Source organism: Falco cherrug, chromosome 17 (genome assembly GCF_023634085.1).
Source record: "Falco cherrug isolate bFalChe1 chromosome 17, bFalChe1.pri, whole genome shotgun sequence".
NCBI lineage: Eukaryota > Metazoa > Chordata > Aves > Falconiformes > Falconidae > Falco > Falco cherrug.
Window position 1 is genome coordinate 249,088 of NC_073713.1, and position 17,073 is coordinate 266,160.

The 17,073-nt window shown below is 44.4% G+C and overlaps 1 long non-coding RNA gene across 6 annotated transcripts in view; it reads left to right on the forward strand.

The window, feature by feature from the left end:
- LOC114016110 (uncharacterized) overlaps positions 1-15,644 on the forward strand; it is a 94,043-nt gene extending 78,399 nt beyond the window's left edge. For all 6 annotated transcript variants that reach the window (XR_003560406.2, XR_003560404.2, XR_008735431.1 and 3 more), the window contains one exon: positions 1,449-15,644. This is a non-coding gene — a long non-coding RNA (uncharacterized LOC114016110). The remainder of the gene's footprint in view (positions 1-1,448) is intronic.
- The last annotated feature ends 1,429 nt before the right edge of the window (positions 15,645-17,073 follow it).

Consider the following 17,073-nt stretch of genomic DNA (forward strand, 5'->3'; position numbering starts at 1 on the left):
TTATGTTACCTATTTGTGTTGCGTTTATGTAGGGGAGAATTGGAAATAAGTCTGCAGAACTGAGAGTCCACAGCAAATTCATGGAGAAGATGGGAACAGGTCTGTGGACTGCAGGCAGCAGCCCTCCAATCTCTGAATTACAATCTTTCACAGAGTGACCCTAGCACTTCTTTGCTATTGAAATATAATTCATTCTAGCTTTGCTTTGTCACACAAATTTCTAGTTTTAATTTAATTTTCTGCTTTTCCTGCCAGGTGAGATTCCCAAAGTGTTCCTAAACTTTATCCATGTTTCTGAAGTTGAATCTGGGTTCAGCAGGTTGAATTCTAATTGAACAGCCTCAACACATGTTGGTTTTGCTGGCTTTTTTTCAGAAAAAAAGAAGAAAGTTTATTGAGAGGGACCATCTTTTTCATGCAATGATTCTATTAGAATTTCAAGTAAATTTTAAAAAAGCATTAAATGTTGACCAGATAGAATACTTTTGTAGCAACCTTGTAAGTTAATGTATTAATATAGCTCCATCACTTAGTAACTGAAATACTACAAGATTTGTCAGACTTCCAGTATGAAGCTTCAGATCTTAGGAAATCATGTCACCAGCTTGAAACAGGTTAGTCTTACCCAAAATTTTAGTGAGGTTCTTGGAGGTTTTGTTATGTTTTAAGTGAAGTGAGTCTTACATGAAACTTTTGTGGACCTGAAACCATGTGAAATACAAGGGGTTTCAGGTACCTTATGTGATATGGAAATGGCAAACCACGCAAAAGTAGATGTAATACTTTTTTGCATGACTTCACATAAAATCGAGTTTCACCTTGAGTTTTCAGACCAATGTGTACAGAACTCACGGATAGGGGCAGATTGTTAGCTCCCCCAACGCAAAACGCACATCACTCGGGGTACTGCATTCCCACTTCTCATACTTTTTCTTTGATAATTGGACGAATTCAGCTCTGTAACCTTTCTTTTCAAATCTCTCTGTTCTACTGACTGACCTTTTGTTGAACTCTTCCCATTTTCCTATACATGGGTTCCAGTAAGGGCACCAAACGGTGCAGTATTCCAGGACCTTTCACCGGGAGGTGAACAGCACCACCTCATTTTGCTTTTTGCTTACTTTACTCGCCTTGGGATTGAATTGTTTTATGGCCTTCTCACCTTATTATTTAATTGTTCTCCATTATCCAGGGATTGATATAGTTGGAGCTCAAAGATCTTTGAGAAAGCTGTTAGCAGAATTGGGGGATGGAGAGAAAATACAACTACCACCTTTTTAGTTGTGTTGCTGTCAGGATAGTGCTTGGGTGAGGTAATTTGCTAACACATGCCTTGTTGGGTTTGGAGGTGAAAGTTGGTGGATGAGTCAGTTTAAAAGGAATTGTTGGCAATGAAAGGGAATTTACGTGATCTTTAACCACACTCCGTCCTCTCTGTTGACTAACAGGATATCAGATGAGGATAACAAAAGTAATCTGGACATAGCAGCTCTCTTCCAAGGACCTCAGAACACTCCAAGGACATGGTAAGTATTGTTGTGATGATTCTGTATTTTGGGGATGCAGGGTAGGAAGAGGTGAAGTGATTTCATCACTGACTTGATGGGGAATTAGACAACAGTATACAAAACAGTGAGGTTCAAATTAGAAGTTTTGGGTTGTCAAGCTCCTCACTTGATAGAGCACTGTTCTGGTAATGCCCAAATCATGATGCCTTTGCCCAGCTTTGCTTTCCATATATGTGCCTCACACTGTGAATTTGTACCTTGTCCTCATGTCATTAGAATTCTTTGTTTGTATTATTAAATACTTTTTACTCCACTGAAGACATTTTATTAATTTGTAAACTATTCTCATATGTTATCATATATGCTGTCCATATAGCTGAGATGTAACTTATTTTAAAGGTATTTCCTAAATGATCTCTGTATAGTTTGCCCAGAGTGAAATTATTGATTTGTCTCAAAAAGGTCTTAAGGTTTTATAGTTAATGCTTAAGTCTCTAAACCATCCTCTCTGGCTGAGCATCCTTTCTCCTGTGTGCCTTCTACTTTGAATTGCTAATTCCAATTGGTCACAAAAAAGTAGTAATAGTTTGTCTTTACTCTGCTTTTGCTGTAACTGTGCACCTACCAAAGTCTCTTCTTCCTTTGAACTTGTCTTCGTAATTAAACTCATTCTTCCTTTCTGTTTTCCAGCTTCTCTCTCCAAACTTTTTCTCACTCCATTTCTGCAAGACCTTTTCCTGCAAACCAGGGCCCTGAGAGGATTAGTGAAGGGGGTGCCAATTTATTTAAACCCACCTCAGCATGGTAGCAGCCAATTATTATAAGTTACTGAATTGGTAAATGACCTGTAGCACACAAAAGAAGCTTCAGTCTTCAGGTGTAGTTCAGAGTGGATAAGTGTCTACCTCACAGCTGCTCTGAACTTACCGCCAGTTCTGGCATTTGGTTTGGGTTTGGTGGGGTTTTTTCTGCTTCTGAATCTGTTCACATTGGTAATATGAACGCGCATGCTCAGGACTAAATGGACTGCAGAGACTTGGCCTCTTTAAATATGAGAGCAATTTTCAGGCCTCTTCCAGTTGCACTTATTTCACTGAAAAAAAAAAATCCAAACAACCAAACAAACCCCCCAAACAACCAAAAAACAGAACAAAAGATAAATATGAGGAGCTGTGGAAATGCCTCAGACTTCCTCTGTTTAATTCCTGGTGGTCACAGTGCCAGGTGATGTTGCCATTTATGCTTTCTTCTGTAGTGCCTGGCTTGAATGATCCGAAAGCAGCAAGCTAAGTTAAATGCATGACTGTGATCAAAAGAGAATGACGCCTCTATTTTTTGTGCCAGCCTGCAGGCCCTTAGGTTTGGAATCTGAGTCTTTGAAAACCAAGGTTACTGGACTCTAGTAAATGAAGTGTCCGGATGTTACTGATGATTCATAAAAGCAATTAAAAAAGGAAAGTGCTTTTCCGCTGAGCGTAATGTCTTGGTTTGAAGATATCCTTAAGTGTGTGTGTAATGCTGCAAATAGTGGTCAGTGGGTAGTGACCACTGTGCTAGAGATTATGGATCTGTTTCCAGCATAATGCTTCTTTTCACATGGTTCTGATGATCAAATCCTTTTTTTTTTTTTCTTTGGTAGTTGAATTTTTCTTATTTAGTTTCTATTTCAGAATAGTTTCCATCTCTTCCTACTTCTTAAATTGGTGAAAAAAATCTGCTGAGGTGGTATATTTTCCGTGGGAGAAACATGTTATTTGCAGCGTAAATATTGAAGATGGCAAATAATTGAAATTTATCAAATATTACCCCCTCCCCCCCATGCCACCCTCCTGCATTTCAGAGCTGACCTTCCACAAACACAGAACGCCTCATTTGTACAGCTTTCAAAGTGATTTTCAATAAGCAAGACTGAACTCAGTTAAAACATGAGTAGGATTATTGTTGTATACAAAGATCCCTCAGCCCGGCCACATTGCCTAAGCAAGAAGTAGACCCTGAGGCATGCTCTACAAGCTTCTCCCTACATGGCTTTTCAAGCCATCTCCAACCAACCTGTTAGCTGTTAGTGATGGCTACTAGGCTCTGCTGCTGCTGTTCTAGAGCAGCCCTTTCCAGTCTTACTTCCTTCTCCAAGTGGATGCCTCTCACTTCTCTTGGGGCCTGTGCATATTCCAAAGCTGGGGCTTCAGGTTGCTTTGCCCTCGCTTGGTCAGCCTACGTATATGTGCTAAAGGGAAGCAAAATAGTTTACTGATTTATCATGGATCATTAGATGGAGTAACTATTCTTAAAACATCACCAGTATAGATACAATTATTAGAGGTGTGCTTTTGCTAACATTGCCAGCCCCTACCCTCTTGTACAGTACCCTTGGGTACTAAATAATTACCCATTTTGTGTGGTTATCTAGCTCACTAATTACCCACAAAAATTGGGGTCAGGTGTTAACTGCTTGAAATAAGTATCCTCCAAAGACTTGGTTAAATCGTATAAAGAAATCATGTGTTTGCAACAAAATTTTAAAAGAAAAAAAATCAAACATTTTTTTGGAAGGAAGATAAGGGAACGTGCAAAAGACAATAGATGCAAATTGTTTGGTGTGATGGCAAAATCTTGCCTGCTGCTGGGATGGTGAGGGAATCTGTAGGGAGAGTGAAAGGATCGTTGGCAGATACAGTCTCTCTAATCCAGTCAACTTTTCCCAAAGATTAGATCCTTTAGTACACAGGGTTTGATTCTTCCCCTATCTAGGCTGATGTCAATCAGGATTATGTTGGTATAAATAAGAAAATTTGTATCCGTGATTCCCTGGACCGACTTCACTGCATAATCCCACCTCTTCTCTCACCCAGGGACTTCTGCGTTGCCTCCAATGATCTAATTATGCATTGTATATTTATTTCCATATGTTTATTTTAGTTGTTTCAAACTCTGTATGCATGCAGAATTTCATTCTGAGGCTGCTGCTCCTAAAATGTAGCTTGCTTTGAGTAATAATTTAATTCCTGTGCTCAGGGAGTTACCCCAGTGAGTCAAAGATTTCTAGATAGCCCCACCCTCCCCAACTTCCCGAACACTGCAGTCACTTTCTCTTTGCCAGACCCACACAAGATGTCTAGCTAGCCAAAATCCCAAGAGGCAGCTTCTCCTGCCTTCCCCATTTTAGCCCCAGAAAACTAGGAAATAAAGCCACAGGAGCCCTAAAGCCCTTGAAATAGCCGGCACGTGTAACAGAGGGATAGTTAATAGACTGTCTTCCTAACCTGGTTTCTTGCATCAGTGCTTGCTGTCTTCAATACAAAGGAAACATTTCATCGGGCACTAAGAAGGTGTTTCTGAAAATCCCACTGTGCACCTGTCAGGGTCTTTGGATACCCAGATACCTTTAAGTCCTAAGCATCTGTGCAGTGCGTAGTGTTACAAGGAAACCACCTTCTTTATTTATTTCTGTATTTTGCATTAGGTGCTTCCTCTCCCTTGTAGCGAAGACCACCTTCTCTTCCCATGAGCACATTTGAAGCCTGTGCAGAGTCAGGTATTAGGCATCAACAGCCCCACCTCCCATTTCCATTGCTCAGGCAAGTGTGGGGTCTCAGGTAAGGCCCCACTCGGCTAGGTGTGTGCTGTCTTTTCAGGGGCATACCTGCACTCCGCATTGTGTACTGCATCTCTGGGGAATGCAGGGATCAGCCCAGTAAAGCACAATGCAGATTTAGTCGTCATCTTTGTCTTCCCCCCCACTCCTCTGCTCCCCGCTGATGTTAACTGTCTGTATTATTATTTATTGTTATCAAGGGATTTGGTTTGATCAATGAAGTGTATATGCGTCTGACGGACATTCGGAGAGGAAATGCTTGGAGAATGAGTAACATGTCTGCAGCAGAGGGTGTGTGTGAGGGAGAGAGAGGGAGCATCGGTACTAGAAACATTGACTGATGAGTTCATTTTAAAATCCAAGGGCATATAGCTGGTAAATTAGCACATATTGCAAATATAGTCTGGTGTGAGAGGCAGCAGTGCTGCCATTGAGCGGGGCGGGGTGGGGGGTGGAGGGTGTCGAGGAGAGGAGATTGTCAGCTCTAAAGTCATCACGGGCATGAGCCAGGCAGTCTGCCTGCCTCAATGCAGACGTGGGGCGTGCGATTTCCACGGGCGGCTGCGGGCTGCAGTGTGGCGGAGGGGGGGAGCGGGGGAAACCGAGATAGCAGCGGTGGATTTTATTGTTTTAAAATCCAGATCCAGCCAGAGGGATGCTAGGCGAAGGGCTGCAGTCCCGCCACTCCCCGCCTCATCCCCTTCTCTCTCACCACCCCCCCCCTGCACCCCCTGAGGAGGGCAGCGTGGGGCGGGAGCGGGTGCCCGGCTGCCCGGGAGGGTCCCGGGGCTGGGCGCAGCGACAGGGGCTGCCCGGCGGCGGGACCGGCTGCGGCACCGGCACCGGGACGGGGCAGCCGCGCCGGAGATGCGCCGGCGGCCGCGGCGGCGGGTTTTTCCCGGGAGCTTAAGAGCTTATTGAGGAGGGGTGAGCGGGGCCGGTGTGTGTGTGCGAGGCTGGCGGCGGGGGGAGCGAGTCCTTATTCTGTTAAAGATTTAAGTAGGCATGCAAGGAATCTCTAGGATAGTTGGCAAAGGGCGAGGGTGGGGAGGGGGGGAAGGATCCAAAAGAGTCTGTAACCAGACACTGAAGCTTTCCAGGAGTGAGAGTGTGTGAGAGAGACGGAGACAGAGCGAGAGGAAGAGAGGGGGCAGTGTGGTCTAGTACATTTTCATCTGGTCGTTGATTTGAGCCTGATGCTTGCTGTCCCTCAACAGCCTCCCTTGCCTGTATTTTTTCTTTCCCCCTCTCCTTTCCCTTCTACTTCATCGAAGCCTAGGGGAGCCAGTAAAGATTAAATGTGCTTTCTAAAAGGCAGCCACTTCATGCAGCTATGTCTACTCCCCCCCCCCAGCTACCCCCCCACTCCCCCTATTTGAAATAAAAAAAAAAAAATTAAAAAAAAAAAACCGGAGAGAGGGGGAGACAGAGAGGGGGAGAAGGAAGGAGGAGGAAGAGGAGGACTATAGTTTAATGATGTCGGGACTGGCTGATCCATGAAGGAGGAAAAAAAAAAAAAAAAACACACCAAAAAAAAAAACCAAACCAAAAAATTGAGATCCTGGACGAGGAAGGACTTTGGTGAATGGGCTCAGACTCCTGAGGTGAGAAAAGGACGGGGAGTGAATGATGATGATTCCATAATGGTGCCTGTTACCGCTGCCCCCGGCCGTGCGGTGGCGGGGAGCGCCGGGGCACGGAGCCGGGCTGGCCCGGCGTGCGGGGCCGGGGCCGGGGGGGACCCGCTTTCGGCGGCGGGCGAGCAGCGGCGGATATTTTGCATTTTTAAACTCGGGCCCTCCGGTACGTTTCGGCTTCTCCCCGCTTATGCCGGTGGGCCTAAGCCGTTCCAGAGATGGGTGGAGGGTGCAGATCCGTATTATTTATTTGGGCGGGGGGTGGGGGGGTGGGGGTGGAAGAGGGAGGAAAGGGAGGGAGGGAAGGAAGGGGAAAAGAGCGGAGAAGGAGGTGGCAAGCTGGGGACGAAATGGTGCTCTCGGTTATGGCCGGCGTAAATTTCCATTGGCTGGGGTTGCACAAGGTGCTTGGAGAGGAGTCGGTGCAGGATGGAGTCCCTTTTGTGTGTGTGTGTGTGTGTGTGTGTGCGCGCACGGTGCTCGCGGACCCTTCTCTCCCGGGGAAGCGGGTTTTTCTCCAGGTTTTCCTTCGGAAGCGCTGCCCGCGGCTGGCAGGGGAGGGTGGCCGTGGCTGCGGCGGCGCTGCCCGCGCCCTCCCTCCCCGCTGACAGTCTGGGGCTGGCTCTGGCACCGGGCTGGCCCTGGCTCCGGCCGCCCCCAGCTGATGCTGTAGTTAGGAGCGGGCCGCTGCTTGCAGACCCCCCACCCCCCCACCCTCCCCAGCCCCTTCTCTTAATAATAATAATAATAATAATAACAACAATAACAGCAGCAGCATTGGAGGGTGCGCGGAGGGAGGAGGGCGGCAAGCGAGGAGCTGCGGAGGAATTTGGTTCCTTTTCCTTTTCCCCCTTTTCTTTTCCTTGATATATTCCCTTAAAAAAAAAAAAAAAAAAAAAAAAAAAAAAAGATGTTTTAAAAATGCAAGCGGCTTGCCCAGCTGCACACACCCACCCTCGCCTCCCTCCCCCGGCTTGCGCACACCGCACGCTCGCACTCGCTCGCTCGCCCGCGCTCGCTCGGGTGTCAAAACCCGCCGGGCACCCAGCCTGGTCCGGGCACTGCCCCTGCCCCTGCCCCGAGCCCGCCCGGGGGTCCGCCCGCCCCTCGCCTCCCCGCCGCCGGGCTTTTCCCCCCTGCTCTTGGCGCTGAAGATCGGAGCCTCCCCCGCTTCCAAATGGTGAGTTTCTACCTGATTTTCTTGCAACTCGGGGTTTTTCTCCATCCCTGCCGGCCGCGGGGCTGGCGGAGGGGGCGGGGAGGCAGCGCCTTTATGCTGCTGCATGCTTTGTGCCAGGCGGCTGGAGGGAGAGCCTGCATATTCCTGCTCTTATTTCTGCATTCCTTTTCGTTGAAACAATGAAAATAATTCCGTCACTGCCCCAAACTTCCCTTTCTTTCCTCCTCTTCGTTATTTAAACGCGGAGACTTTTCATGTATTTGTCGCAAGCGACCTTGTTGGAAGCTGTAAGGAACCTGCCGCGCCTTGTCATTTTTGTATAAACGATTAAAAATGGAATGTATTCTCTCAACAGAGGGTCCTTAGAGAAGCTCTTTCCTTCCACCTGTGTGTCCTGTTTTGTAATCTTGATCCATGAATTGAACTTGCCTGCTATTCTTTTCCTCTTTCTCCTTTTTATCTTTTATTTTTGATCCCTGTTTTTTGCAAGAAATAGTTTGTTGCGCCCCTCTCAATCCCTGAGACCCTAACTTGTGATGTTTAGCTTTTAAATCCACGGGTTAGGCTCTTGGGAGCTGTGAGTTGTGCTTTGACATCTTTATTTTATAAATATATCATATATATATGTATATGTGTGTGCGCGCGTGTGTGTATATATATATAGACATATACACACACATACAACAGTGTTTAGTAGACCTTTTAAGGGAAAAACGTGCATCCTCTGTAGGGTTGATCGGCTAATAGTAGGGCGGTGGTTATGGCCATATACTGTAAAAATATCTCAAATTAAAACTAGCGTTTGTACAGCAGATTTGTGTGTGTGTATATTCAAGCTATAATTTTACAGCTGATACAGATATGGGGGTGTATGTGTGTACACATATAGTGATATTATATATGCGTGTGTAGATAAGATATACACGATATGGATGCATGTAATATAGCTATTGAGGTGTGTGTATAGATACACATATGGATGATATGTGTGTATGAATATGTATGTAGGCAAATAAAACCCTAGATATGTATATATATTTACATATGTAGGTATATTAATAGACATGCCAGTGTTTTCATATTGAGAGAGATTTGCCTTGCTGCAGGCCACTGCATATAGCATCTCTCTTCCACCCCCCCCCCACCCCCCCTTTTTTTTCCCCCCTTCCCTCCCTTCTTGAGAGCAACACAGAGTACCCTGAGAGCGTAACAGTAACAGCTCGGTACATTCGTGCTTGACCTCAGCTGAAATCCCAGCATGCCTCATGCTTCCAAGTTTAAAACTGAACGATTAATCTTAGAAATGTGCTCTATGGACACACACACACACACACACACACACACACACACACACAAAAATAAAAGGGAAAAAAACCCCAACAGTGAAAAAGCCAGGAGACCGGTTGGATCTTATGGATCGTTAGGTCAAAAATAAACTAAATAATAAAATGGTTGTGTGTACTAATGGTTGGAAACTACTAAAAAGAAATTCTGAGCCAATGGTGAAGTTTTGTTTTAGTCTTTTTCTAGAACTTAAAACTTTCCTGCTTTTCCAGTCAAAAAAATATGTAAATGACAAATCAGAAATGTTAAAAATGTTTGCTGCTGCTGTTTTTCTTTATTAGATTTTTACATTGCTGTAAAATTAATTTTGATTGGTACTGTATTTCTTATCTCTGTTTTGCGAGGCAATTTATAATGAAGTTACTGTACCTTGTTATGGCACCGATTTACTGTTTGATACTTGAATGCAAATGCTTTAACTTAAACCACAATGCACCAAAAATTAATTGATGGTGTAACATTTTGGTATTTGGTCGCTCAGGGTATGTTTGATGGTTTCCATTGTTTAATAGTTATCAAACTGGAAAAGGTTGCTTGTTCGATATTTTTTTTTAAGCTTTTTAATGACACTGTAATTTCATTGAGTATTTTACCTCTATGGAAAAAAAAATGCCAGCAAAGCCTTTCACTTCTGAATTTGTGTGTTTTTCCAAACGTCTTCTAATTTCAAAGTGAGAAACTTATTCTGCGTTGCGTTTATTTTCTGTTTACCTGTTCGGCGTTGTAAATCGGGATAGGATACGGTAGTACCCGGCCACCTTTGTCCAGCTATTCCCCCCACCTCAGAGACGGGCAAAAAGTAGTTTTTTCCCTTCTGAAGCTGTTTTTAATCGCTGTTGTTGTTGTTTCCCCCCCCCCCCCCCCCAGCTTGGGGGGAAGGGGCGAGCGCTTTTGTCTGCCCCGGGCTCGCAGCCGCCTGCGGTGCCCGTCCCCGCATCCCCGCCGGCTGGCACCGCGCTGCGCCCTTGCCGGAGGGGGGTCACCGGGGAGCCCCCCGGCGCGGCCGCGCCCGCACCCCTCCGCGGAGCCCCTCCCTCCCCGGCGGCTGCAGCACCGCTATTGTCTCCGCGCTGCGCGGTGCGGAGCGGAGCCAGGCGGGAGTTGCGCGGGGCTGCGGCAAAACAAGGCGGGGGGGGGAGGGGGCGCTGGCGGCCGGCCCTGCGGCTGCGGGGGCAGGGCCCGCTCCCCTCCCCGCCGGGCGCGCAGCGCTCCGCTCCGGCGCAGCGAAGAGCATAATTGGGAGCGGGTTCAATCACTACCAGTCTAGACTCGCCCAGACACATCAATTAGCGGCGCTGGCGTTTTAAAGGCGCAGCGCGGCTGGAAGCAGCCCGGGCCGCGGGAGCCGCAGCGCGGCGAGCGAGCGGAATAAAACCCAACGCAATGAAAAACAGTTGGCAGGGATTAAAATAAGGAGGAAGCCCGAAAACTAGGCTCCCCCACTTTCCATTTCCAGTGGAAAAGGCGAGGTTCTTGCGAGAAGAAAACGTGGGAATAGGAGCTGAAGCACAGCGTAAGGCATCCCGCAGCCCGCCGGCGCGGGGCTTCGCGGCCGGGCCGCTGCCCGCCGGCCGAGGGGGCGTCAGCCCCACCGAACCTCGGCGCCTTATCAATACCCCCTTGGAACAACTTCTTTGCAAGCAAATGTAAATCAGTGCGGAACTACTCCTGCAACGGTTTTTACCTTCTGCAGACAAAAGAAGGGATGTTGAGTTTTGGGTTTATTTTTGCTTTATATATATACAGACAAATTATATTTTATATATATATGTATTTATCTATATATATTTAATATATATATAGCTACAAGGCTACCTTGTCTTAGTATTACACAGTTTCTTCAGTGACAATTTCATCAGTCTCTGTAGTTGCACGTTTTCACTGGAATAAAAGGAAGCTGTGGACAAAAAGACAGTTTTTTATCTTAAGAGGGAAATGGAAGAGAAAATAAACCTTAGGTGTTAATTTAATTAACAAATAGAATAAGTAAGCTGGGCTTAGTAAGGATTGAAGATCTTATTCAGCCACTAAGAAAAATACCAGACTGGGACTAGTTTCAATTAAAAGTATTTCTAATATGCTACCATGACATCTAATATAACACGTTCCCAAGTACTCTGTGCAATACGTGATGCAAATAATTAAAAAGGAGAAAGATAGACAAAGCCAGGTATATTTTTTCTTGAGTAGTGCTTTTTTAAAAAAAATCACGCAAATTTTGAAAAACTCTAGTGTCTAGAAGTTCTGTCTGGGCAGTCGCTGTACCATTTGGCTCTGTGACTTTGACCTTGTTGCAGCTTAGTTGGAACTTGCTTTCCCAGGTTGAAAGGCATGGGGTTTGGTGGCAGCAAAAGGTAAAAAAGGTCCAAGGCATTCTGCAGTTTCCCATTGTTGCTCTTTTATTTCAAGGGTTTTAACGGTACCTAAAGTTGCATAGTACTGCAGCTCAGAAAATGGAGAATACTTGTACTATCTGTCTTTCCTGAATAATTTCCAATTACTAATTGGGCCAGATACCAAATTATAGTTGAGATACTACGTAGTGGCTAGTACTGATTTGACTGATTAATTTCTAATCAATTTCTGAATCAAAACTTCATTCGTGTTATAAATCCTGGATATTAAAATGCAACTTAAGTTGAAATCTGATTGCAGCCTCTTCACAAAGTCGTATGAACTCAGTCAAAATGCTAGTTGAAAATGGCATAATATACCTCTTTTTTTCTGTTGAATTTGTTAGCTTCTAATTTCTCTGCAATGAAGTCCTTGGCCATACTTCAGCACTTTAAAGCAATGAAGCGTTTATTCATAGTATGTTTGTGTAGCAGCCTGATAATCATAGAAGGCACTGTAGTACCCGGAGTATAAGGTAAATGTTAATCTGCACCTCTAACCCCTGTCAAATGATTTTGACTGTTTTAGTGGCCACTTCCCTTTCATGCTACCCTGATTTTGTTCACTTTTCTGTGAGTGAGGTGGAATGCAGCCACACAGTTAAGAAGTTCAAAATGCGGGCTTGTGAAAGGTGCAAGTTTCCCAGTGTCTGTGTGCAGCTCTGCACAAGGCTGGTGCGCACGGTGCTTGGAAGAAGAGCCTCTCTGCCAACTGTACCGCATTCTTGCTGCCCTGCCTTTTTCCCAGGGCTCAGAAGGAAAGAGCATCCCAGTTCTTCTTCACTCTAGGGAACACACACATTGTTTCAATAATCCAGGCAATAAATGCTAATTAGTAATGCTTAAGGACCCTACCAGTCAGAGTAATTATCATAATTTACCTCTTCCTTGTTAAAAACATTCCTTGCTGATTTAAAATTTTTTGAAGAGATAGTTTCTTTCCTCTTCCCCTGGAAAGCATTCCTTGTTACATTAGCAACGAGCGCATGGGTCTGCTGTAGCACTGGAAAACATTTCACATATTGCGTGGGGAACCGGAGCTGGAGATAAACACATGTAAAGGTTTTCCCACACATAAAAAAACATTTTAAAACTGATATTTTTTCCTTTGCCTTCCTTCTCTGCTCCCCCTGCTTTCCCCAGCACCACCAAAAACCACTTACAGAGGGAGAACAAAGGAAATTGCTAACTATAAAGGGATCATTAAGTATGAACAGCAACAGCAAGATAGTGTGATATGACAACATATTTTATTGCACAAAAGTAGAGATAATTAAATAATTCAGTGGTATTCTTAACTAATTAGCACAAAGATCTTTCGGAAGCCATCGGGAAAATGGAAATCATCAAATCTAATAATATGCTACATTTCCCAAAGACACTGTGTTTTCCAGTGTTGCTACTGCTTCACCACCTGATACAGTGACACAAAAGGTTACAAGTAGTTGCACATTTATTTGGGCTGTTTCTCAAGATAATCTTTTCTGCATAAGGTGATTAAGTATTTGAAGGAAATCAATATGTATAGCTGGAATTTTCAGTGTTAGTCGATAGTAGAGAAAAAGATCATAGCTTCAGAAAAGCCAGATCTATTATTATAAGTGATCCATTAAAAAGATTAAATTATCAGCTCAGAGCCATTCTTGGGTTGACTGTGATGGGCCTGACTCATTTTGATTTGGAGTTGGTGAATGAATGCTGGAGTCCAAGATCTTTTTATAGAGTTAATTGGGGACCTAGACTGCCTGTTTTCAGCTTTTCTTGACATTGAGAAGTGTGTGGCAGAGTCTGGGAGAAGTCTGGGACCTCTGGTTTAATGTGGGCTCTAATTTCAAGGCCAGAGCATTGTCTCATTTGCCAGTGGTACAGACTGGGAAGAGCTCCATTCTCATCAGTGGAGTTCTTTCCAGTCTTTGGTAGGACGACTATAACTATCATGCCATGCAAACACTTTCTTCTCTAGATGCATGAGGTTTTTAGCTGGAATCAGTGGCTGTATGTATCCATGAGCACAATCCAGGCCAGGTTAGCCATCTACAGATCCTATACAGGGGAATGGGCTGCATGGACAAGTACCTGCAGGGCATTGATACTGCCACTGAAAAACTGCTAGGCATGTTCTTAGTAATTAGGTGCATCAAATATTACTCAGAATATCTCATTATACTCTTTTGATCTAAATGTATCCACAAGTTCATGTGACACATTTACAAACTGTAATTTACTGCCTCTATGTTTGATGTATTTAAGGTTACTTTTTCCTCTGCCAAACAAAGGGTTGTCTGAAAATTTGACTTTACCAGTCATTTAAACATTTTCTGTTTCAAGTAAAATGTCAGTGTGCAGCTCACCCTTTAAATAATGGAAGGGCGTGTGCATCAGTCTTTTAGGTACAGCACTAGTTCTTGCTTTTACTCTGAGCCCAAACTGAACTTTACTCCTGCGTTACAGTTATGGTGCAGGTTGACTCCATGGACTACCCAGAAAAGTAATGCTGTGGGGTAAGATGCTCTGGTTTGTAATTAATGCATGGAAGGTAGAACTTGGAGGCTCATCCTGAAATCGCACGGTGCCTAAGATAGCAGTGTCCCTAGTACATGGAAAGAGACTTTTCCTTCCTCAAAAGAGATGGAGGCTGATTTATACAAGATAGATGAAGGGAACACGAGGGGAAAAGGCACCTAAAAGTGATTTGCCCAAGGAAGCACAGCACACCATTAGCAAAGCAATAATGCATGTCTCCTGGTTTACAGGGCTGCTATACATGTGTACATTCTTCCTCAGTGGAACTTTCCAGGTTGTGAATAAGGTTACTGATATACCAGGAGACCCTCTTGTGTACCTCCAGATGTAATCATGAAAGAGTGTGTTACTTCTGTAAGCAAGTCATGCATTTATTCTCTTTCATTTTTGTGTCATTCACCCAATGCTGTATTTGCTATACAAGGCCACTACAACCCATTAAAAAAAAAGATATTTTTCAAGATGAAAGATGAGTCTCTGATTTACGTGGTAGTCAAAGTGACTGTGGAAGGCTGAGACTACTGCAGTCATTTTTATTTAACAGCTCTTCCCACAGTGTAGTCAATGAATCTCTAATCTCCTGAACTGAAACATCTGACACTTACAGAATCATTTATTTGCTGGCCCTTGTGTCCGTGATCGACTGTGTCGTGCTCACAGAGCTCCACCCACAGCAGTGTCTTTTAGGTGGGCTGATGGTACATTGGATATAAATTATATGTTCTTTAAGGGGAGGTGGGGGATGGGGCAGGTGGGATAAAAGGATGAGTATAGGCTTTACTGTGCAATATGTGCTTCTCATGCTGTCCTTGAAGTAAGGGGTAGTATCCAGCAGCAACTGTTGAAGGATGGCTTGGGCTTCTGAGAAGCAAGGAGTAGAAATTTAATTTGTGCTGCTGACTCTCAGACCATGGCTACTCATGACAAAGAGCCAGCATGCTGGCCGAAACTTGGTGCTATTTGCTGTTGTATGCCTTTGGAAGACGGGACAGAAGGGGTGCCCTTTGGTGTCCTGTGTGGCAAAGAGGAGGATAAGCTACGTCAGCTCCTGAGAGAAGTCTCCGAACAGCTCCCTCTGGCTACTACAAGAAGCTGAACGGATGGCTTCTGTTCCCTGGAAGCTGTGTCTGATGATCACAGGCCATTAGGTACTTCTCACTTGACTGCCCTGCTGGTAACTCCACTTTTAAGATGAATTATGCAAGGAATCCTGTGAAGCATCAGACATTCAGGAGCTGAGGATTAGGAGGAGCCCTCTCTCAGTGTATGAACTCATTTCTGGATAAAAATCTGAGACTCACCTGGATTCCAGCTTCTCCGGAAAGGACAAAAAGTGAAAAGGAGCCAAAAATAATCAGTGGACTTTGGTTTTCCTGTGCATGTGTGCTTGTATCATGTCTGAACTTGCAAAGAATATACTTTTTTATTCACAAGGAATCCAGTAAATGGTGAATCTGTAAATCAGCTACTTGAAGTGTGTTTGTCTCATTTGATCACCCCTTTCTCCCCTTTCCCCCAGGGTATCCCCTTGCTTTTAGAGCACCTCACTGCCCTTGAGGATGGAGTGGTTGGGACTGGGTTCTTCCTGGGTCTTGCTGGGGGAAGAATACCATCTTGGGAAGAGGGTTGGTGGGCTCGTGGAGCACCTCACACAGAGACTGATCAAAATTTGCCTTCAGATCTTTTCTTTGGTTGTGTTTTCACTTCATGAATATCTGGCAAGGTAACGTGATTTAAGGGATGTGTTGCTTCTCAGTGTTGAGGGCCCAAATACACTAAAATCTCATGAAATCTGTATTTCTCTCTCCTATGTTTCACAGGTAATTCAGAAAAACCAGTACAGCTATGGCATAATTCCTGTTCTCCTTCATTCCCCCTTTGATCCTTTTCATGTGATCTAACATCCAATGTACAGTTTTGGGGTGTAATGTGGATTTTGAAAGATGCTGAAACATAATTGCAGGAGGAGGGATGCCCTGGTTTTGAATTAGCAGTATTCTGCTTGCTGTCTTTATGTCAGCATTCAGTTCCTTTTGGAATATATGAATAGGAAAGTTACAAATAGTGATCAAAACCCAGTAAAATAATATGACTTTCTGGCATGTAATATTTTTCTGATTCTGGTATGGTAAAAAATTATGAATTTTTGCCAAAAGTATTCAATAAGAATTTTAAATCCCCGTATTCCTCAGGCACCCGAATGCTTCTTTTTTTTTATAATCACAGCATACAAACTGGCATTGCAAAGGCAAATAAAATTGCTCCAGTTTTTTTCCTTACTGCCTGTTTCAGGAAGAACTTTCCCCAGATTCCAGCCCCAAAGAAGCACAAGCCTCTATCTAGTGCACTTGCATGGAGGACCCTGTGTTAGGTCACGTGTGTAGTTGGTGCACATTTACTGGGAGCTGGAGATGGGCAAAAAGAGAGTGCAGTGGCAGAACCAAAACTTAAATTAGTACTTCTCCTGAGGGAGCTCTCCAGGTCCCAGTGTGAAACTGCAGTGGGACAGTGCGGGAGGTGTGTTTCCACATTTATCTTTTCAGTTGAGATACAAGACCCAAGGTCTTTTCTGTTGTTCAGGGACAGATGTCCAGGGAGAAGTTACATTCCTTTGGCACATGGTATGTGAAACCTTACCTTATTTCCCCCCTCCGTCTTTAAAGGAAAAAAAAAAAAGAAAAAAGATCCTATTTTGGTTTCAATACCCAAAAGAGACAACACTGTTGGAACTATCTCCTCACTTCAGAAAAAAAAAAAAGACAAAATATTCTGGGATGTGTTTGATCCTCTCTGGGTTGGAATGTATCTGTCTGTTGGAAAACAACACAGAGCTTAATGTTATAAAACGTAGGGAGCAATATACGAGTGTGTTTTGTTCACATGTGATCGTACC